Source organism: Podarcis bocagei, assembly GCF_964188305.1.
Source record: "Podarcis bocagei genome assembly, chromosome: 6".
In the NCBI taxonomy this organism is placed as follows: domain Eukaryota; kingdom Metazoa; phylum Chordata; class Lepidosauria; order Squamata; family Lacertidae; genus Podarcis; species Podarcis bocagei.
This window is the reverse complement of record NC_138130.1, coordinates 57,860,276-57,880,464: the sequence shown is the minus strand read 5'-3', so window position 1 is coordinate 57,880,464 and position 20,189 is coordinate 57,860,276. Positions and strand designations below refer to the sequence as shown.

Here is a 20,189-nt window from a genome sequence, read left to right as displayed (position 1 = left end):
TAGGACGCGCACACATTTCCCCTTCATTTTTGGAGGGGAAAAAGTGTGTCCTATAGGGTGAAAAATACGGTACATGGTTTTCTTATGCAACTTTCACACTGTGAGGCTGTGCAGGCATGATAAAAGAATGCTAGTAGAATGCAATAGACTCTACTACTATGCACACTTTCATATATTTGTCTTCCTGACTATGTGTCCATTTAGAAATCCTAATCGGATCCTTGATGTATGCAGAAGCACAAGGCAGTGATCTCCTGGAAAGCAGGGTCACACACATTCATGCGTGTTGGGAGTAGCAATAATTAATTGAGTTACAGTAATCCTGGAACTTAACACACATTTCACTTGTGCACATTCAGTTTTACATGCTTGGGGAAAATTTAAATAAAATATAAAATAAAATAAAAGCTGGAGCCAGCACTGATGGGAAGAAGCCTTAAAGCCTTTCTAACCATCTGACTCCATCTATTTAGGCCTCAAAGCACAATTACATGTGAGGGGAAAAACGCAGCTAGCGCTGAAAGCCTCATTTACAGTAGTGGATATATGAACAACTTTGATGGATTATACAGTTGGTTCTCTAAATTATAACCTAAGAGTCAGCAAGTATGACTGAATGTGTTCACAGTGGGTGGGCCTATCTTGCTCTTGTTTCCATGGCAATTCTTTCCCCCCTAGTTAGCTAAGAATTACAAACCGAAACACCTGTGTGCAATGATGCATGTGCCTAATAGAAAATCAGACAGCCAGCTGGTTTTTTTTACAAAAAAGGTTCTGGAGTTGGGAGTTTGGGAGAAGAATTCAAGTTAAATTGCATACAACCCTTCAAAACTTTTTGGTTATAGAAGTAGATCTGTACAAGGTAAGAAATTAATCTGTGTCCACAAAGAAACTTGCTGGATGTGGCCCATCTTAAATCAACTGCTCCATCTTGACTCCACTAATCTGCTACCACTTTTCCATACCCTTTTAAAAAATTAAAAAATGCCCAGGCAGGTATAGATGCTTGCTAGTGACCAACTTAGCAACTTAGTGCAAGGTCTTTGTCCCTGCCTAATTACCCCCCAGTAGGGCTGTACTGAAACCTCTCCTACAAAAAATAAAGTTTTCTCTAGCTATACTTAAAGAGAATTCCAGCTTTCTGGCTCTTTCTCAGGACATGATAGAATTTCTTTAGAATTTTGGTGGAAGTGGAGAAAGGCTTATCTTATCATTGTTTTGGGTGGCTTGTGTGCTTTTATTTCCATTTTTTAAATCTCAAGCTCTCTGCAGCCTCCCTAGCTGCCTACTTATGCTGTTCTGAAAAAGGTGCATGGGGTAAATTACCTCATGATGGCTTTTCAACAGTGGCATCACTGCCATTTACTGGGAAGCTGGAGTACATTGGGAGGTCGGTGCTATGACAGTGTACTCACACAGCCCTGTCCTTGCTACCTTCCTACCCATAGGAGCCAACTCCTAGGGGCTGAGGGGTCTTGGCCCCACCAATAAAATATTTGAGGGGGCTGCCCCCCCAGTTGATGGGCATTGCCATTCAAATGGTGTGTGTGCACCATGTCATGTGATTGATTATGTGGGAGGCGCTTACCCCCCATATTTTATTAAAGTTGGAACCCCTGTTCCTGCCCTGTAATGACCCAGTAAGCAGTAGCCATACTACCATCAGGTCAGCTACACACTTCCACAGCATGCCAGCCACTCTTGTTTGTTCCACCAATCTCTTTGGCAGCCCCTGCCTGTTCTAGAACTTGATCCCCACAGAGGTGCATTGGACATCTTCATAATACATCTTTGAGTCCATTTTGAAGACACACCTCTTTACCCTGGCTTTGACACCTGCGTTCTATATTCTTAGAAACCACCTTATTTCTGTAATTGTAAGTTGTTTTGCATAGTTTTTTAACATTGTCTTTTAAATTTTGTAATCCACCCTGGGATCTTAGGGTGAAGGACAAGCTATCATCAACATCAAAAGTAATCTTGTAACATCTATTTTTCAGAACTAATGTAGCTAGTTCATCATTGATGTACATTGTGACATCTCTTATATTTTCTGAGAAATAAGACGACTAGGATGTTGAGATAATAAAACAAAATGCAATAAAATGGGGAAATTGCCAAACTAGAAATGGCAGTGACCTTTAAAATTCTCTCTCTACAGTGTCTTCCAGTCTTTAGGTTATCATGATGCTTACTTTTAAAAAAGAGTACCTAATCCTTCTCATGGAGGTTTTGGTGAAGGAATGAAGTAAGCATCATTGGTTTAATCAGACGCTCTGTTAAAAGTTGCATTACTGCATCTCAAATAGACGCTATGTTTCTTACAATAAAATGTTATAACGAGATGCATTTCATAATATGAATCTCAGTGGCAGGTGTTTAAAGTAATACAAAGGAAATTATTAAGTTAACTTCCACAAGACTAGTAATAGGTTCCCAAATAGCTCTTCTGCAGAAGCAAATAATTATAAATTTGAAAAAGCATACTGTTAATTCGACACCATTGTAATGACATCTCTGTAGGTGGCACATATCATGCACCATTTTATAAGCTTCTTAGGAGCCTAATTGCAGCATTTGCACAATAGGGATACAGGAGGATGAGGTAGCATAATTGCAGCATCACTGAAGCATGACTACATGCTAATTAACAAAATTGGAACTGCTGCACTCATGCTCCCATTTCATCTATCTTATTTCATTTACTTTTACATGCTGTTATTGCCAAAAAATTGCTGTGTGTGTGTTGTTTGGATATTATGGTGATTATTGTCCACTTGATGCTTCCATGCTGCTGTAGTACAGAAGCCTGGTCAATTGGCTAATGGTTTCATCCCAGAATCTGTTGTTCTTAAGAGTCTTAGGCAGTCATCACCTTTCTAATCTGACTGCTCCTAGATCTTGCTACATTCTCTTTGAATAGCAAAACTCAAGCTAAAAAAGCTACATAAATGTGTAATGCAATAGACACCGATAAATCTTAGCTGGCAATACTACATTTGGTCAGGTCTACAATTATAGCTGGATCATAAAGAAGGCTAATTGCCAAAGAATTGATGCTTTTGAATTATGGTGCTGGAGGTGACTCTTGAGAGTCCCATGGACTGCAAGAAGATCAAACCTATCCATTCCGAAGGAAATCAGCCCTGAGTGCTCACTGGAAGGACAAATCCTGAAGCTGAGGCTCCAATATTTGGCCTCCTCATGAGAAGAGAAGACTCCCTGGAAAAGATCCTGATGTTGGGAAAGATGGAGGGCACAAGGAGAAGGGGATGATAGAGGACGAGATGGTTGGACGGTGTTCTCGAAGCTACCAACATGCGTTTGACCAACCTGCGGGAGGCAGTGGAAGACAGGAGTGCTTGGCATGCTCTGGTCCATGGGGTCACGAAGAGTCGGACACAACTAAATGGCTAAACAACAAAACAACAACAATTATAGTAGTCTTATAGTAACCCCATAACTTGGAAACCTGAATCACAGTACAGCTCATGTTAGCATATGAAGGAGCTTCCAAAAATTGTGCTGGCTAGAATAGGGTGCCAAGAACCCAGTCAGTCAGAGTTCCTGTCCCCATGGAGGGAGCCCCATGCACATACACCTGTATAGATATGGTACCCACTTCATACTAATAGCAATCATGCATTGGCTGGGGGTGGGGAATGCTGATTGTACATATTGGTATTTAAGAGTTGGTGCTAATCAGCCTAGTCTCAGAAAATGGCCAAAGATAAAAAGTGATCAACATTATAAAAATGAGCACATTGATGACATGATGGCATGGACTGTGCCTGCACTGTGAGAGGGAAGGATGCAGGGCAAGCTGGTGAGCTTGACATTGAAACTGTCACATGGATGTCACGTGGCTGTCACATGGAGCAAGCTTCTTTTATTCTGCTTTGGAGACTAGGACCCGAACCAATGGCTTCAAGTTACAACAGAGAAGATTCCAGCTAAACATCAGGAAGAACTTTCTAACAGCAAGAGCTGTTTTGACAGTGGAATGGACTCCCTTGGGATTTGGTAGACTCTCCTTCCTTGGAGGTTTGTAAGAAGAGGTTGAATGACCATGCATGATCAAGATGAGATTCCTGCACTGCAGGGTGTTGGACTAGATCAGCCTTTCTCAACCTTGGGTCCCCAGATGTTTTTGGACTACAAATCCCATCATTCCTAGCCAGCATGACCAGTGGTCAGAGATTATGGGAGTTGTAGTTCAAGAACATCTGGGGACCCAAGGTTGAGAAATGCTGAACTAGATGATCCACGGGATTCCTTACAACTCTACAATTCTATAACTCTATAAAAACAGCATTACAGCGAAAACACTGAAAAATCATTTGGTCCCTAATTCTAAACATCAATGAAACATCACTTCCATATATGAGGGGGTATGGCATGGACATATTAACCAGAAATTCCCTATAAAAAGTGGTTAGAAATTTCTAGTTTATATTCCTGTCCATAAAAGTTGTTTAATAAGCCGTTAGTAATCACAATGCCAAATTGGGTTGATACTTCTAGCTGTCTTTTAAGTTTGTGTTCTGTCCTTCTCCAGAAGCATATGTGATTAGGAATAATTTTATAAGACAGTACTGATTGTGTTGTTTTGCTATATGCCATTTATCAAATACCTGCACAATGCTTTGAACAATGTACACTAACCAAATAGAAAGGCAGAATGGCCATTTGCAAAAATGCCCAGACATGTAGCTGCAAGACTTGACATAATGTAGTGGTTCCTATTTGCCTTGATTTTGTAACTTGGCAGAGCTACAGAACAGCAAAATGGAAAAAAATGGGCATAATTTCTAAAGAGGGCCTGCTTTAAGAGCAAGACTGTGACCACCTGTTCAGCTGACCTGTTTTAGGCAATGCAAAAGGAAATGTTTGGTGAATAGCCAGAGGAAATGCAACAGTGATATCACAAAGAGCAGAATCAGGAGAAATGTGACAGAAGCCCCTGCCCAATTTGTTTGAAATGAGACTGGTCACTCTAGAATAAACAGCAGGGTAGGTATGAAGGATATGATGACAGCAATCAGGCACAGTAGGGTGTGCTTTGCCTTTGACATCAAATGCATTTGGCTGAGTGCCCACCACAGCCACTCCAGTAGGGCATGGACAGCTTACTAATGTAACCCCTCTTAAGTGATTTGATGTTGTTAGTGCACTACTCATGCATTTTATCTTTGAATTAAAAACACAACTATTATAGCATTTGAAAGTGACACAACATATGTCCTTTCACAGAGAAAACATGCACATGATACTTATTCAAATGATCAGAACACATTTTCTTCTTACGAACTGAAAGCAAAACTCAGGAAATGAAACGGGGGAAAATATGACATAAAGCAACTTTACATGATAAAACAAATGGCAGCAATTAAGGAAGCAATCCTAAGCAATCTGGAAGGGCAGTTCAGGGGCTCTATCTTCACCTGCAAAAGGACATCTGCCCCTGGTGGTGGAAAGCTCACCCAGCATCAATATCCTTCTGATGGCAGTAGAAGAAAGGGGGGGGCGGTTCAGAGGCAGACCGAGGGAAGCCTTGGAACTGCTTGATCCAAACCCTTCCCATTACATAAGTTACGTAATTTTGCCACAGCAGACAGTGAGCCAAATGTGATGGTAACTATCCCATTATTATGATATTGACCTATACCTGGGGAGATTTATTAGTTTACAGCTAAAGATCAATTTCTCAATGATACCATGGTTTAAAAAGGGACTAGTTAATAGTTCAGGGGCAATAGCAATAATAACAAGAAATCAATCAGGCGTCACAGAAAAGAGTAGACCAGCAAAAGAAATAAAACATCAAATGAGACGAAAGCCAAGTTCCCTCTCCCTTTTCACAGAATCATTCTATTCGTTTTTCTTAGGGCAAGATAATTTCTAAGAGGGGGGGGCATCTTTATCTTACCCTAAAGACAAGGAGGCCTAGATTAGTTTTTTCTTTCCTTAAATGAAAAGTTTAAAAGAAGTTTTGCCAGCTACAAGTGGCCAGTGAGTCTTTCATGTCTTGGCTGTGTTCCGATTTCCTTCCACTATGTTCATCTTCCTGTGCCAGCTCACCATGGAAATAATGCTAATGCTAGCATTGTTTCCGTGGTAATCTGGCACAGGAAGAGAATGCAGTGGAAGGAAGTCAAAACACTACTGACAAATCAGTCTTCCTTCCAAAGCCTCCTGGACCTTGTGATTATCATCAGAGGCCCTTCTCCATGTACCTCCTCTGAGGGAGGTTGCAGAGGGTGGCAATCTGAAAACAAGCTTTCCAAGTGGTGGTTCCCCCATTTGTGGAATGATTTCCCTAGGGAAACACACCTGAAACAATGGTTGCCAACTTCCAGGTGCCAGGTTAAGGCATTCTCATTTGTCTATGCTATGGTATGCTTTCTGCCTACTTTTGTGATTGGTTCGTATTCATTCTTTTTATAGTTATTGTTGGATTGGCACTTTTAGGAATTTGGTTTCATTGCATTTTCCCTAGAGTATTTGGTTTGGATTATCAGGTTGTTCTACCTTCTATAGATTTGTAAGGTGCTTTGAGATATCTTGTCTCAGACAAAGTGATGAAAAAAAGTAATAGAAATAATTCAGATTTTCTTCCACACATATTGGAGTTAACATTACTGCTGGTCATTTAATCTCTTGTCAGTTCTGTTCCAGGTATTCCTGCACATTAACAGTGGGCAACAGCAGGCACTTTAGAACCCCCTCCTGGTGCCAAGTACTTTGTTGTTCCTGTGCCCTACAGTATCATGGAAAGTATATACGGTCAATACTTCTTTTAAACTGTGTTTAAAAAGGGAGGAGTGGAAAGCTACTTTCAATGACATCATCTATATATGAAATATAGTATTTAATACTATACTTAATACTATATATTAAATATAGCAATCCAACGCCTAGTCGCCCTCTAACCCTGGTATTCTCAAAAATTCTTCCTAGTACAAGCCAGTTATTGGCACATTTTCTCTTTGGTCCTTCCCATGCAAATGAACAAATTAAATTGTCCTGGGGGAAAAGAAAGAATCTTAACTAAAACACATGTTTTCAAAAAAAGACAAAGGAGATTTTCACATATAGAACACTTTTGAATAGAGTTCTTGAAACAGAGTTCTTGAAAGAATCAGCAGGCAATGCCTTCTTCAGGCTGTAAGAAAACAGATTATATATTTATCACTTATTACAGAAGCATTTTCAAGATAACCACTTGCACCACTGATTCCAATCTCTGTGAGATGATTCAGTATAATTGATGTCTACAGCTAAATTGCTCCCTAACCTGGCTGGTGCCAGATATTTGAAATGGGGCAAGGAAGTAAAGCAAGCATGGTTGTCAGATGTAAGGCAGCTACATCTCCCACACGTTGCAGTTCCAAATGCACTGACAACCTGCCCATCTATGTGACATTTGACAATATCAGCCAGCTGCTAGTGAAGCTGAGTGGGATGTTCCAAGAATTAGTCACAGGAAAGAGACCTTTGTTGGCTGTTCTTTTATGCCTGGTAGCATGAATTTAATAACATTTTGTCTTAATTCTCTCACTATATAAATCAGGAGTGGGGAAACTTCAGGCAGTTGATGTTTCTCTTTTTTAAAAAAATAAATCTTTTTTTATTAATTTTCTCAATAAACAATCATGACATTGAAAAAGAAAAAAAGAGAGAGAAAGAAGAAAAGGGGGAAACTACACAAAATAAAACAATTAAAACATCTATATTCACTCTTAGTATTAATCCATATTTTGGGATTCATCGAATCCCCTGACTTCCCTCCACTCCCTCCCCTGGTTCCTTTGTGTTATTTTCATTTGTGCACGTCAACAAAAAATCTTTATCTCTAATTACTTCCTTATTTAAACTTTCTCCATAACATTACAAGTATTGTTGTTGTTGTTTTTTTAAAAAAAATCCTTTTAATGTATTAACTTCCTTACATTGCTTTTGTATATATGCAATAAATATTTCCCATTGTTTTTATATTTGTTATTGTCTTGATTTGTAAGTTTCCCAGTTAATTTAGCCATTTCTGCATATTCCATTAGTTTAATTTGCCAGTCTTCTTTAGTAGAGACTTCGCGGGTGGCGCTGTGGGTAAAACCTCAGGACTTGCCAATCGTCAGGTCGGCGGTTCGAATCCCCGCGGCGGGGTGCGCTCCCGTTGCTCGGACCCAGCACCTGCCAACCTAGCAGTTTGAAAGCACCCTCGGGTGCAAGTAGATAAATAGGGACCGCTTACTAGCGGGAAGGTAAACGGCATTTCCGTGTGCTGTGCTGGCTCGCCAGATGCAGCTTGTCACACTGGCCACGTGACCCGGAAGTGTCTCCAGACAGCACTGGCTCCCAGCCTCTTAAGTGAGATGGGTGCGCAACCCTAGAGTCGGCCACGACTGGCCAGTACGGGCACGGGTACCTTTATGTTTACCTCCTTTCCAGTGCTGGGCTAGCAATATTTGCACGGCTGTTGTTGCATACATAAACAGTTTTGTATTTTTTTGGTAGATCAGTTCCTCTAATTCCTAATAAGAAAGATTCTGGTTGTTTAACAAAGGTTATTTTAAACATTTTTTCCCCAATTCGTTATATATCATTTCCCATTTTTTTTATATAACCTTACATTGCCACCACATGTGATAAAACATACCTTCCATTTCTTTACATTTCCAACACTTATTTCCTCTTGTTTTATACATTTTTGCCAATTTAACTGGTGTTAAATACCACCTATACATCATTTTCATATAATTCCCTTTAAGTAATGTACATGCTGTAAATTTTATATCATTCTTCCATAATCATTCCCAGTCTACCATCATATTATCTCCCACATCTATTGCCCATTTTGTCGTAACACACTTGACCTCTTCATCCTTAGTATCCCATTCCAACAATATATTGTACATTTTTGATAATAATTTATTGTCATTTTCTATTATTTTTCTCTGGAAATTTGAAATTTCATAATTAAATCCTTCCTTTTAATCCTCTTTGAATATACTGTATCATTCAACTGGAAATATTGTAAGCAGATTGTTACCTTTCCTCTTATTTTAACCCTCTTATTTCTGAAATTTCTTCAATTTTAATTGGTTATCCTTTTCTTTTAACAGTTCTCTGTATGTTGCCCAATTAGGATTCATATTTATTTTTTTCAAGGATATTGCTTCCAGTGGGGAAAGCCACCATGGTCTTTTTTGTTCTAACAAGCCTTTATATTTTCCCCACACTTTAAAAATCACATTTCTTATTACATGGAAACTTTTATGTACTTTTGCCTTCTGATACAATAAATATGCATGCTATCCAAATCTATTATCATGTCCTTCTAAATCCAATAAATCTGTATTTTTTAATATTAGCCAATCCCTCATCTAACAAATGCTAGAAGCTTCATAATATAGCCCTTGATGCTTCTTCATCCAGCCTTCAAGAATTCTCCAGACCATGTCCTTCATAAATCCAGCAATATGCTCTCCTTCAGTGCTTTTTCCTAGTTGGGATGTGTCATGGAACTGTGAAAATGCTTCCTACTTCCTTGAGTAGAGGGTAGAGATGTGTGTGTGTGTGTGTGTGTGTGTGTGTGTGTGTGTTATATGTAGCCTACTGTACAAAGGAGACACACTCATTGCTCTGCCTAGTTTTGTCTCTGATCCCACTCATTTGTTGCCTCTGTGTGTGTCCACCACTGACATATGGCCCCAAAACTGCTGCCCACAAGGGAATATGGTTCTATGTGGAATAAATAGCCCATAACATTTAAGCTCTGTGCAGGTGGTACAGGAAGGAAATTCATAAGTGCCAGTGGAAAGCAACTAGATTCATCACAATGACAGAGGATATATTAGCCAATAGTTCACAGCCTACAAATATAATGCAATCTCATTGACCTCATGCTACCTGGATCAGGGCTGATGACACTTATGGTCCACCTTCAGCACACTTTTAAATTGGTTGGACAGTACAGTGTAAATATCAAACAAAAGTAAAGCAAAATTACCTACCTGCATTATGATTCAGTGATGATAATGCTTTAGGTTTTCATGTTGACTTTGGCATTATTAAAATTGTTTCCATTTTACTGCTTTCAAAACAGTAAAAGCAGTAGAGTTCCTATAGGCAGAGTCAACAAATTCATACTTGCTGTTTCAGTTGAATTACAAAGTATGACGCTGTAAAGTATTAAATTACTTGCTTTCCTATAACAGGCAATTTCACAATCTGCCCCTCCAGATTCTCTTGGACTCCAGCTAGTTTTGCCAGTGATCAGGGAAGATACCATCATTCTTGGACAATACTGGTTATTTGGACCCATTCCAGTATGGGTTCAGGTACAGTTATGGGGCAGAACTGGCCTTGGTCACCCTGATTGATGACCACTGTCAAGAAAGGGGCTAGAAGAGTGTAATCTTTCTCCTTCTTATTGACTTCACCAAGGCTTTTGATACCAATCATCTTCTCTACCACATTCCTGACTTGGCTATAGTTCCCTACAGAGGTAACCTTCCAGCAGATGGCTTAGGGAAAAGGTGCTTCAGTTAGCAAGGCATCACTGGAGCTGTCCATGGTCCTATTCTTGTTTGCTCTCTGCTTTGCTTTGCCTTGCCTTCACAGCTTTATGCTTCTCCTATGAGCCTCATGCTCTCAACGAGCGGGACACTAAGGAGAGCTAGAAGACACAGGGACCTTAGTCCACTGCTTCCTTTAACAACCTTAAAATAATAAACAATATTAAAACTGAACCCACAGATGCATCCAACATTCATGGATGGAGAAACAGGAGTGGCTATTTCACGAAAGATTCTCCAGGGAAGGAATTAAATTATCCAACTGTTCAGGAAGAGCTCCAAAATGAACATTTTCAAATATTTGTCAGATAATAATAATAAGAAGAAGAAATGTAAGCTAAGTCTTGGTTAGAGTGTGTGATTCCAACATGTCTTTTACCCCACAATTGTCTACTACCTCTAGGGCACTTTCCACAATTTGAGAAACTATGCTATAGCCAGACGAGGCTTGCTGACTCAATTTTCATATGATGAGAGTGAATAATTGTGTTCTAGGTTACACAAATTAATGGAGGATAGATCTATCAAAACGCATTAATGAGGAGCAACCAAACATTCACTACACCTCTTGCACTACCTCTTCCACATAAGAAATACACATACATATGAACAGTTAGCAGTTATGAACAGTTAGCTTGCTTTCCAGAAGGAAATCCAAAATCCCATTAATTTAGCAATATATTTCTCTGTCAAAGTTTGTTCAGATTGAAAGCAAAGTTAATGTTGAAATTTTCTGTTAGTACATATTATTAGAGGAGCATTTATTTTCCAAAGAAAAGACCTTTGGAAAATAGCTGTTTTGATGTAAGTTGAAATGATTTTATTCTGATGTATTAAAATGCAAATAACCTTTCCAATAAAAGGCAGCTGCCCAGTGTTAACCAAAAGGACAGTGTGTGAAGGCCAACTGTTTAACATTTACTGCAGAACGTCTGACCAATATGGCTTCAAAAGGCTGAAGAATAATTGGAAATTGAGGTTCCTAGTTTTATTTATTGGACTTTATGAGCTTTTTATGTATTTGGATTAAACAAAGATGTAAAACCCCGAGGTTAATAATGTGCCGAAAACTGAAAATATTTTAGTCCCCACTGATCAACAGGTTAATGACACAAGTGTAGACATTAAATGTGCAGATATTTTATCTATAACACATTTCTAAATATTCTGCTATAAATATTTTATTTTAGATTTCATTGTCTACATTTATGTGCATTTTTTTAAAAAAAACCATATAGTATTACAAGGCCTCTAAAAGTCTGCATGTAGATGTCTACATCATTCTCCAATGTTGTGCCCTCCAAACATTTTCAATTAAAGCCCCAGTTAGCAATGTGAATGGTCAGGGATGATGGGTGATGTAATGCAAGCACTAGACTGGGGAAAATCTCTCTTGTAGTCATGTTCCAATGGTATAAGCAACCCTTATTCAGGACAGCTTGATTTTAGAAAAAACCAATCAAGCATTTAATTAAGCTCTATTGAAGGCAATGGAAGTTAAGCAGCCACTCAAAATCAAATGTTTCTGAACTCAAAACCTAATTATGTAATTTCAGATTATTGTAAACAAGGAGATGTTTAGTTGATTTCAGATGTGCCTGGAACAGGTTTGTTGTTTGGGTGTAGAAGAAACTTGGTACTGGATGTTGCTTTGCTTCCAACTCCATAAACTTATTTTCCATTTCCTCCTACTTTCCCACCAAGCAAAGTACATCACCAGGTATATCAAGAAGCCATAATTTATGAGAAAATACTTCTTTTACTTTGCCTATTTAATATGCCTATTTCCTTTGCCAGAAGGTGGGAAGAAGCAACAAGGGACCAAACTGGGACCTAGTTCTCACCAGCAAGGAAGAATTGATTGATGAAGTGGAAGTACTGGGAAACAGGAGAAAGTGATCATGTCCTTCTGGGTTTCAAGATACAGAGGCAAGGGAAAGCTGAATTTAACCGGAGATGCACTCTGGGCTTTAAGAATTCCAACTTCAGAAAGCTTAAGGAAATACTGGTTGAGATACCACGGTCAGAAATACTCAAAGAGAAGGAGTTCAAGATGGATAGAAGTTACTTAAAGGTGAAATATTGAAGGCACAAAGACAGACAATTCCAACAAGAAAGAAAAGTGGGAGGCGAGCAACTAAATAAACCAGTGTGGCTGCATAAGGAACTTGCAGATGAGCTGTGATTTAAGAAGAAATGCACTGTATAAGAAGTGAAAGAACGGGGAAATCAGGAAGGAGGAGTATACATAAGTAACCAACAGTTGCAGGGTGAATGTCAGGTGGGTCAAAGCTCAGAATGAGCTCAGGCTTGCAAGATTGGTTAAAAATAATTTAAAAAGGTTTATTTGGCTATGTTTGAAGCAAGAAGGAGAATAAACAAGTAGTAGGACCTCTAAGTGGAGAAGACAGAGAAATATTATTGGGTGACAGACAAAAGGCAGAACTGCTCAACACCTACTTTGTTCCTGTTTTCACCCAAAAGGAAATCAATGGCCAACCTGGTGATAACAAAATAAATGATACAAGAAGGGAGCTGCAGCCTACGATAGGTAAAGAGGTAGTAAGGGAACACCTCATTACTTTACATGAATTCAAAAATCCAGGGCCTGATGAGCAGTACACAAGGAAGTTAAAGGAGTTTGTGGATACAACCTCAGACCCTCTGTCTATAATCTTTGAAAATTCTTGGAGAACAGGTGAAGTCCCTGCAGACTGGAGGCAGGTAAATGTAGTCCCCATCTTCAAAAAGGGGCAGGGGAAGAAGACCCGGGTAACTACCAGCCAGTAAGCTGGACATCAATACCAAGAAACATCCTAGAACAGATAATTAAACAGTGGTGTTTTATTCTGCCTTGTCAGACCACTGTGTCCAATTCTGGGCATCACAGAACAAAAGAAGGATATTGAGAAGCAAACCTTATGAGGAATGGTTGAAGGAGCTGGCATGTTTAGGTTGGAAAATAGGAGACTGAGAGGAGATATGCTAGCCATCTTCAAATATCTAAAGGGCTGTCACATGGAAGATGGAACAGGCTTGTTTTCTCCTGCTCTGAAGGGTAGAACCCAAACCAATTGATTCAAATTACAAGAAAGGAGATTCTGACTGAACACCAGGAAGAACCCTCTGACAGTAAGAGCTGTTCAACAGTGGAAAGGACTCCCTCATGAGGTTGTGGACTTTCCTTCGTTGGAGGTTTTTAAGCAGAGGTTGGATGACCAACTGTCATGGATGCTAATGTTGAGATTCCTGCATTGCAGGGGTTGGACTAGATGACCCTCATGGTCCCTTCCAACTCTATAGTTCTATGATTCTATAAGGTTGATATCTCTAGCTATACAAAGTCCAGTGGGTCACACTTTGATGCATACAAAGCCTACAACACTTCAAATATTCACAGTTTCTGGAGAGACTCCATATTACTTCCCACTCATCTTCATCTGAGTGAAATAACATAGAAGCATCACCGTGTTTCTTCAAAGCATACCTTCATTTTGTCCGGGTCCTTATCAGGACAGCTATTTTTTGCCTCATCAGTGGGCTGATTCAAACATTATGGATCAAATCTGAGTGCTTTCAGAATCACTTCTATATGCCAGTACTTTGTACAGAGGTTGTAGCTTGTTCCTGTCTATGCAGTAGTCCTGAATCCAAGTTCAAGACTACATCATATGTATCACAACGGCCACAATTCAACAATTCTCAATGCTGTGTTTTGTACATGCCTAAAATGTTCAACTCCAAGTCAGTGTTACTGAAAAAGAATGCCTTCCATGGTTCCAGTAGTAGATAGGTAGCCGTGTTGGTCTGCCATAGTCAAAAAAAAAAAAAAAATTCTCTCTCAGCTATCTGCCTATCTCCCATTCCCACCACCCTTCTGAGTAACACCCCTCCCCACCTTCTCACTATATAGAAGGATCTGGCAACTTCTGTTTCAGTGTATCTGAAGAAGTGTGCATGGACACGAAAGCTCATACCAAGAACTAACTTAGTTGGTCTTTAAGGTGCTACTGGAAGGAATTTTTTTTATTTTGAAAAAGAATGATGATTAATGTGAGTTACTTGGCTAAATTCCCTATGGGTAGGATGCAGCACATTAGTATTTTTGGAGATGGCCCAGTGTACTATAAGGATGACTCTGGTTACCTCACTACTGCAGCAACAACCTTCTTAAATAAAGGAGAATGTTTTCTGTGGACGGCATTTCAGAGAAGACTGAGTAATTTGTAGACATTAACAGACTGGGACTGACTTACTACTCTGACTTGCAAAGCAGAGCATTGTGGGGATTTTCATAGGTCTGCTTTATAATCCCCTTAAAATGGAAGCCCATGCATGACTAGACAATTAATTCTCAGAGAACTCGAGACACATTGCCCTCATGCTCTGATTATGAAAACTGAGCAGTTGACAGTAAGTGAGCCAAAAAGACCCCACATGATTGGTCACAAGGAAAGCTACTTAGGACGACAGAATGAGCACGAGTCGGAGAAAGCTCAGCACCTCTGTGCTAAACAGATTTATCCAAGGGGGAAAGAGGAGACAGCACAGTTGAAAGATTACAAAAATGGAAAACTTCATGGTACTGTGCTAGAAGTGGCATTGGTGAAGTCTATTTTAATCCAAATGTCCAAATTGTACTAAAGAAAATGTAACATGGCAAGAACTGGTTTCACACTTCAAAATTCAAATAATACCTTTTAACTCATGTTTACAATTCCATTATATAATTCTATAAGCAGTCTATATTCATAAACATTGCATACATTTGCAGAATCACACTGAATCATAATGAATCACACTGAAGTGAGGCAGCAGTATGCCCCCTTTTTCCTTTTGGAAATTATGTATAATTTATGGCTTTTAACTTCATTGTTCACCTTGTCTTTTTGACTAAAAGTTGAAGAAAGTAATAAATTCATACCATAGTTTCAAAACCTCTACCTAATGCTGGAGGTCATTCGGATATGAGACTGCCAACATTGTCCAGAAAGACAGATTCTTTGTTGTCCCAATGTCAATTAAAGTGAAATTTATCAATTAGTCTGTGTAAGTACATGGGTCCATACTAATTCAGCATGTAAAAGAATACCAACCTTCCAATACATGCTGTGAAAAATTCTGCATGGAATTAATTCACTAATAATTTTTTACGTTGTATTTTTACTACATTATATATCTTAGCTAAGACGGCTTTAACCTTCCAAACTTCATCAGTGAATATAAATACATTTGCTTCCATTAATATAAAAATGCAATAATTAGTTCTCCACTGTCATGGAAGCAATAGAGGTTCACCTTGAATTAAGGAACTTGATTAGTTGGCTCAGAATGCCCCATAGTATGTAAGCCAGATAAGTCACTAAGAATGCTCTTGTGCCATATTGAATGTTCTAAGACAATGTCATTTTAAGAAAGAGTTTTAAAAGTAGGTTAACTTCACTGTTTTGTGATGACCACAGGACAGACCTGTGGCACACAGAATGTTTCAGCAAGCATTCTACAGTCATACACCTGTGGACACTGCAACATTAGCGGTGTGCATTGGCTCTCTGTGTACCCCCCAAAGGAGCTGAATTGGAATGATTTGGGGTAATATTTCGCATCACCAAGTTGGATTGCACTGTTAACAGGGCATGCTGTAGCAGAGCAAGGGATGTCCAGTCTTCCAAGCAACATGGTTGCCTTGGTTTTCCTATAAAGGCAAATGCATAGCTGCCCCCTCCACTTGATTTTCTGAGAAACAAAACCAAGCTGACTGGGGAAACATCCAGAGTTCAAGAAGGGAGGTGGCGCAGAAGAGACAGCAAAGGTGTAGAGTAAGGTTACCAGTTTTTTCCCCAAAGAATCCGAGGACACGTTTTTGGTTTTTTTTAAAAAGAGGGGGGGGAGTTATTTTTAAAAAGTTATTAAAAAGAAGTAATATCTTCTCTTCTGTGGTCTCCTCTGTCACACAGCCTTCCTCTGGGCCCCAACCTGCTCTCTTGGAGCGCTAGCCACTGTGGAGTAGGCTCTGGTTGGGCCTGGGCTTGGCCACGTGTCCTTGCCCTCCTGGTGCTCTCCTACCTCTCCTCCTTAGCGGCGGCAGCAGCAGCAGCAGCGTAGCAAGTTGGGGCTTCCCTCTTTTTTCTCCTTCCTCTTTCTCTCTCCTCCTTCTCCCTCCGGGCGTCCCTGGTTCCCCCCAGGCAGTGGCAGTGGCAGCGGCAGTCTCAGCAGCCCGAAGCCAGCCTGGTAGCGCAGTTGGCTCTGGCTGGCTTCAGGAGCTGCTCACTGCCATGGCGCCCGCCATTTTGCCTCACATGAAGTCCCCATATGATGTGTCTTGTGCCATTGAACCAATCACGCAACATTCATTCCCTACTAATAAATCTACAACACTTAAAATATAAATCCTGGGACATTCAATGAAATCCGGGGACATTCTAGGGACGGATTTTGTCCAGGGACAGATTTGTAAATCTGGGGACTGTCCCCGGGAAATGGGGACGTCTGGTAACCATAGAGAGGTGGTGGGGGAAGTTCTTTCATTTTAATCACAGTTGATTGTTTTCCCAGTGCACTCCAGTCGCAATGATTTGGAGGAGGAACATTGAAGTAAACACATTGGTCATCCTTTTCCTCTCAGTATTGGCTATGAGAACAGGGCACAAGTGACAGAGTTTGACTATGGAAGTGTCTTATACTGAATTAGGCCTGCTATGACTGGCAGCAGCTCCACAAAGCTCTTTCCCAAACCAGCCACTGGAAACCTTTAACTGGACGTAGTACAGTTTGCATCTGTGATCTCCTACATGAAAATATGTGTGTGACCACTAATCTAGGTCCCCTCCTATATTTCTCATAGCAGGACATATCTCCATAGTGACAAAGTAGCTCAGTTTTTAAAGACTTGAGGAGCATGCCTAAATTGTAAGGGGGAAAGTGAACCCTAAGCCAAATTCATATATCATTTTTTTCCTTGATAGTTCAGTAAAGTACTACCATATTTCATCTGTGAACTGATGATGGGCATGTTAATCTAGTTTTGAGGAACAGCAGCAAAGTGCTTTCTGCTGAGCATCTACCTATATTTTTGGTCCCCAGCTGGGCTTACCTGTTGGTAGGAGGGGGCAGCAACACTACAGTCTGAAACAGGAACCTATGGACCACCCACCCTTTAAATGATGTACTATGCCCAGAGCAATTTACATTCGAGCACTGTGGGTAATTGAAATGAGAGGTGGCTTAATACCCAGACACCCTGTGTCCTTCTATGGACTGTAGACCTTTAGTGAGATTTGACTGAATCTTAAGTACTTCATTTCTGATCTATTGTGGATAGAATTAAACCATCTTTTCAAAATAGAGAATATAATGGTTTGTATTTTTCAAACTATACTTACCATGCAATCCTAACCATATCTACTCAGTTGTATGCCCTGTTGAATTTAATGGGGCTTTCTTCGAGGTAAGTGTGGTTAGGATTGCCATTTAAATTGGTAAGACTTTTTAAATAGGCTGTGCATGCAATTTTCCAAAGTTTTACCAGGAATTACTGGGCTGTAATTTTCCTAACAGTGCTTTATTTAAAAAAGAACAAATCACAAATCATCAAATGAAAAAAATAATAATCCAAAGGTAACATTTTCAGAAGTGAAGTTATGGATATGTCCCTGTCAATCCACCCTTATTTCACAGACCCACAATTTCGAGTTGTTATGCATTACACTACAGGAACAGCACAATCAGTTGAAGACACTACAGTCTAAAACAATGCAATTCTTAAATAAGAACTATTGATCTGTGACAGTCTGGGGATCTCAGAGCAAAAACTGAGACTGGTAGAATATGAAACTGCACTTAACTTATCTCATCTTCTCTTTTTAGCCTAAACTCACTCTCGAATACTTGAGACAGTGAAGTTGTGGCTACTTCCAGAAAGCAATGTACATATTATTGAATCCAAGTGCTGCAAAACTGCAACAAAAGTGTGCAAAAATGAAACATCCTGCTGGAGAAGGCAGAAAAACAGCAGAATCTGTCTTCAGTTCATATAAACCTTTTAAGACTGAGTACTGTATTATAATCTGTGCCTATTTTTAAAACATCCCTTGACAAGTCCCCGTCCAGCCTTTTTTTCTGACACAGGCATCTGTTGCCCTGATGGTCAAAATTGAAAGAGGTGGTTTTTTGTTTTGTTTTGTTAGTTGTCTAATATGTTTATTTCTTGGGACGCAGGTGGCGCCGTGGTCTAAACCACAGAGCCTAGGGCTTGCCGATCAGAAGGTCGGCGGTTTGAATCCCCGTGACGGGGTGAGCTCCTGTTGCTCGGTCCCTGCTCCTGCCAACCTAGCAGTTCGAAAGCATGTCAAAGTGCAAGTAGATAAATAAGTACCACTCCGGCAGGAAGGTAAACAGCGTTTCTGTGCGCTGCTCTGGTTCACCAGAAGCAGCTTAGTCATGCTGGCCACATGACCTGGAAACTGTACGCTGGCTCCCTCGGCCAATAAAGCGAGATGAGCGCCGCAACCCCAGAGTCAGCCACAACTGGACCTAATGGTCAGGGGTCCCTTTACCTTACATGTTTATGGTATTCTATAAGGGTGGTATGTTAATTGGCCCAAGCATCAGCTGCAAAGTAGGCATGCCAGGCTGGGGACTCCACTCACTTGAGCAGCTGGAAATTGATTTTACAAACTACTGTATTGCTGAGCTTGGGAGAGGAAATGTGTGAGTGGGGGCCAGAATAAGTCCCTTCTTGGTTTCCACAATACTTTTGCTAGACCATATGTAAAGTTAATTCTCTGACTTATTCCACACATGCCTTCTAGAAGGCAATTTATGTGAAAGAGTGGGAATAAAATAGGGCTAGGGTAATATTTCCCAGAAAAGATTTTTCTGATAGATTTCTCAATTTCCTTTTTTAAAGCTCCTACATGAAAAAGGAGAATATTTGGTTGTGCTCCCACCTGCACCCTATGCGAGATTGCATTCAGCAAAATGGTTTCCTGAATTTTGCTGCTTGTTGACAGGATAAATAGTTTCAGCCACAACTGTGGATCCATTTGTTTTTTGTTTTTTATGAGGGAAAACTTGTCTCTTTTTTTCTTTTTTTATTAAAGATTTCTTGGTTTACAAAGGTATGCACAATGTCTCTTTTTTCAAGTTACATTTTCCATTGGTCAGTTTCCATTTTAAAATACAATTCGATTTTCTTTTAAATGTTGTAGAAGTGAGCATATGACTTATCTCTTACTTTTACTAGTCAGTGCAAAGTTTCCAGTTTCATCCAATCTGGTTTGTCAACATTCTTTTAGAACTGAAATGCAGCAAGGCACACCAGATTGGTATTGGTAATAAACAGTATCACCAAGGGCCAATCTATGCAGCTTGCTGTCCAAGGTGAAGCAGTAAACGTTATACCACTGCCAAGTTAAGGTATATAGTACTAACTATTCAATTTATTATGACCCCTGAAAATCGCAGATATGCTTTCCCATGCCAGCATAAAATACAGTAACAACAAATAGAAGAAGAAGAAGAAGAAGAAGAAGAAGAAGAAGAAGAAGAGGAGGAGGAGGAGGAGGAGGAGGAGGAGGAGGAGGAGGAGGAGGAGGAGTTTGGATTTGA

The 20,189-nt window shown here is 39.9% G+C and overlaps 2 long non-coding RNA genes across 3 annotated transcripts in view; one reads left to right on the top strand and one right to left on the bottom strand.

Annotated features, from left to right (window-relative positions):
• The window catches only part of LOC308590057, a 114,249-nt gene that overhangs the window by 55,014 nt on the left and 39,046 nt on the right, over positions 1–20,189 (bottom strand). Inside the window, exons 5-6 of one of the 2 annotated variants that reach the window (XR_014009649.1) lie at positions 10,017–10,125; positions 7,460–7,518 (exon numbers count right to left, since the gene is read on the bottom strand). The exons of the other annotated variant lie outside the window; for it this stretch is intronic. This is a non-coding gene — a long non-coding RNA (uncharacterized lncRNA). Of the gene's footprint in view, positions 1–7,459; positions 7,519–10,016; positions 10,126–20,189 lie in introns of those variants that run through there. 2 annotated transcript variants of the gene reach the window in all.
• On the top strand, positions 6,698–12,758 carry LOC308590085. The gene is made up of 2 exons (XR_014009690.1): positions 6,698–6,786; positions 12,392–12,758. It is a non-coding gene; the product is annotated as an uncharacterized lncRNA (long non-coding RNA).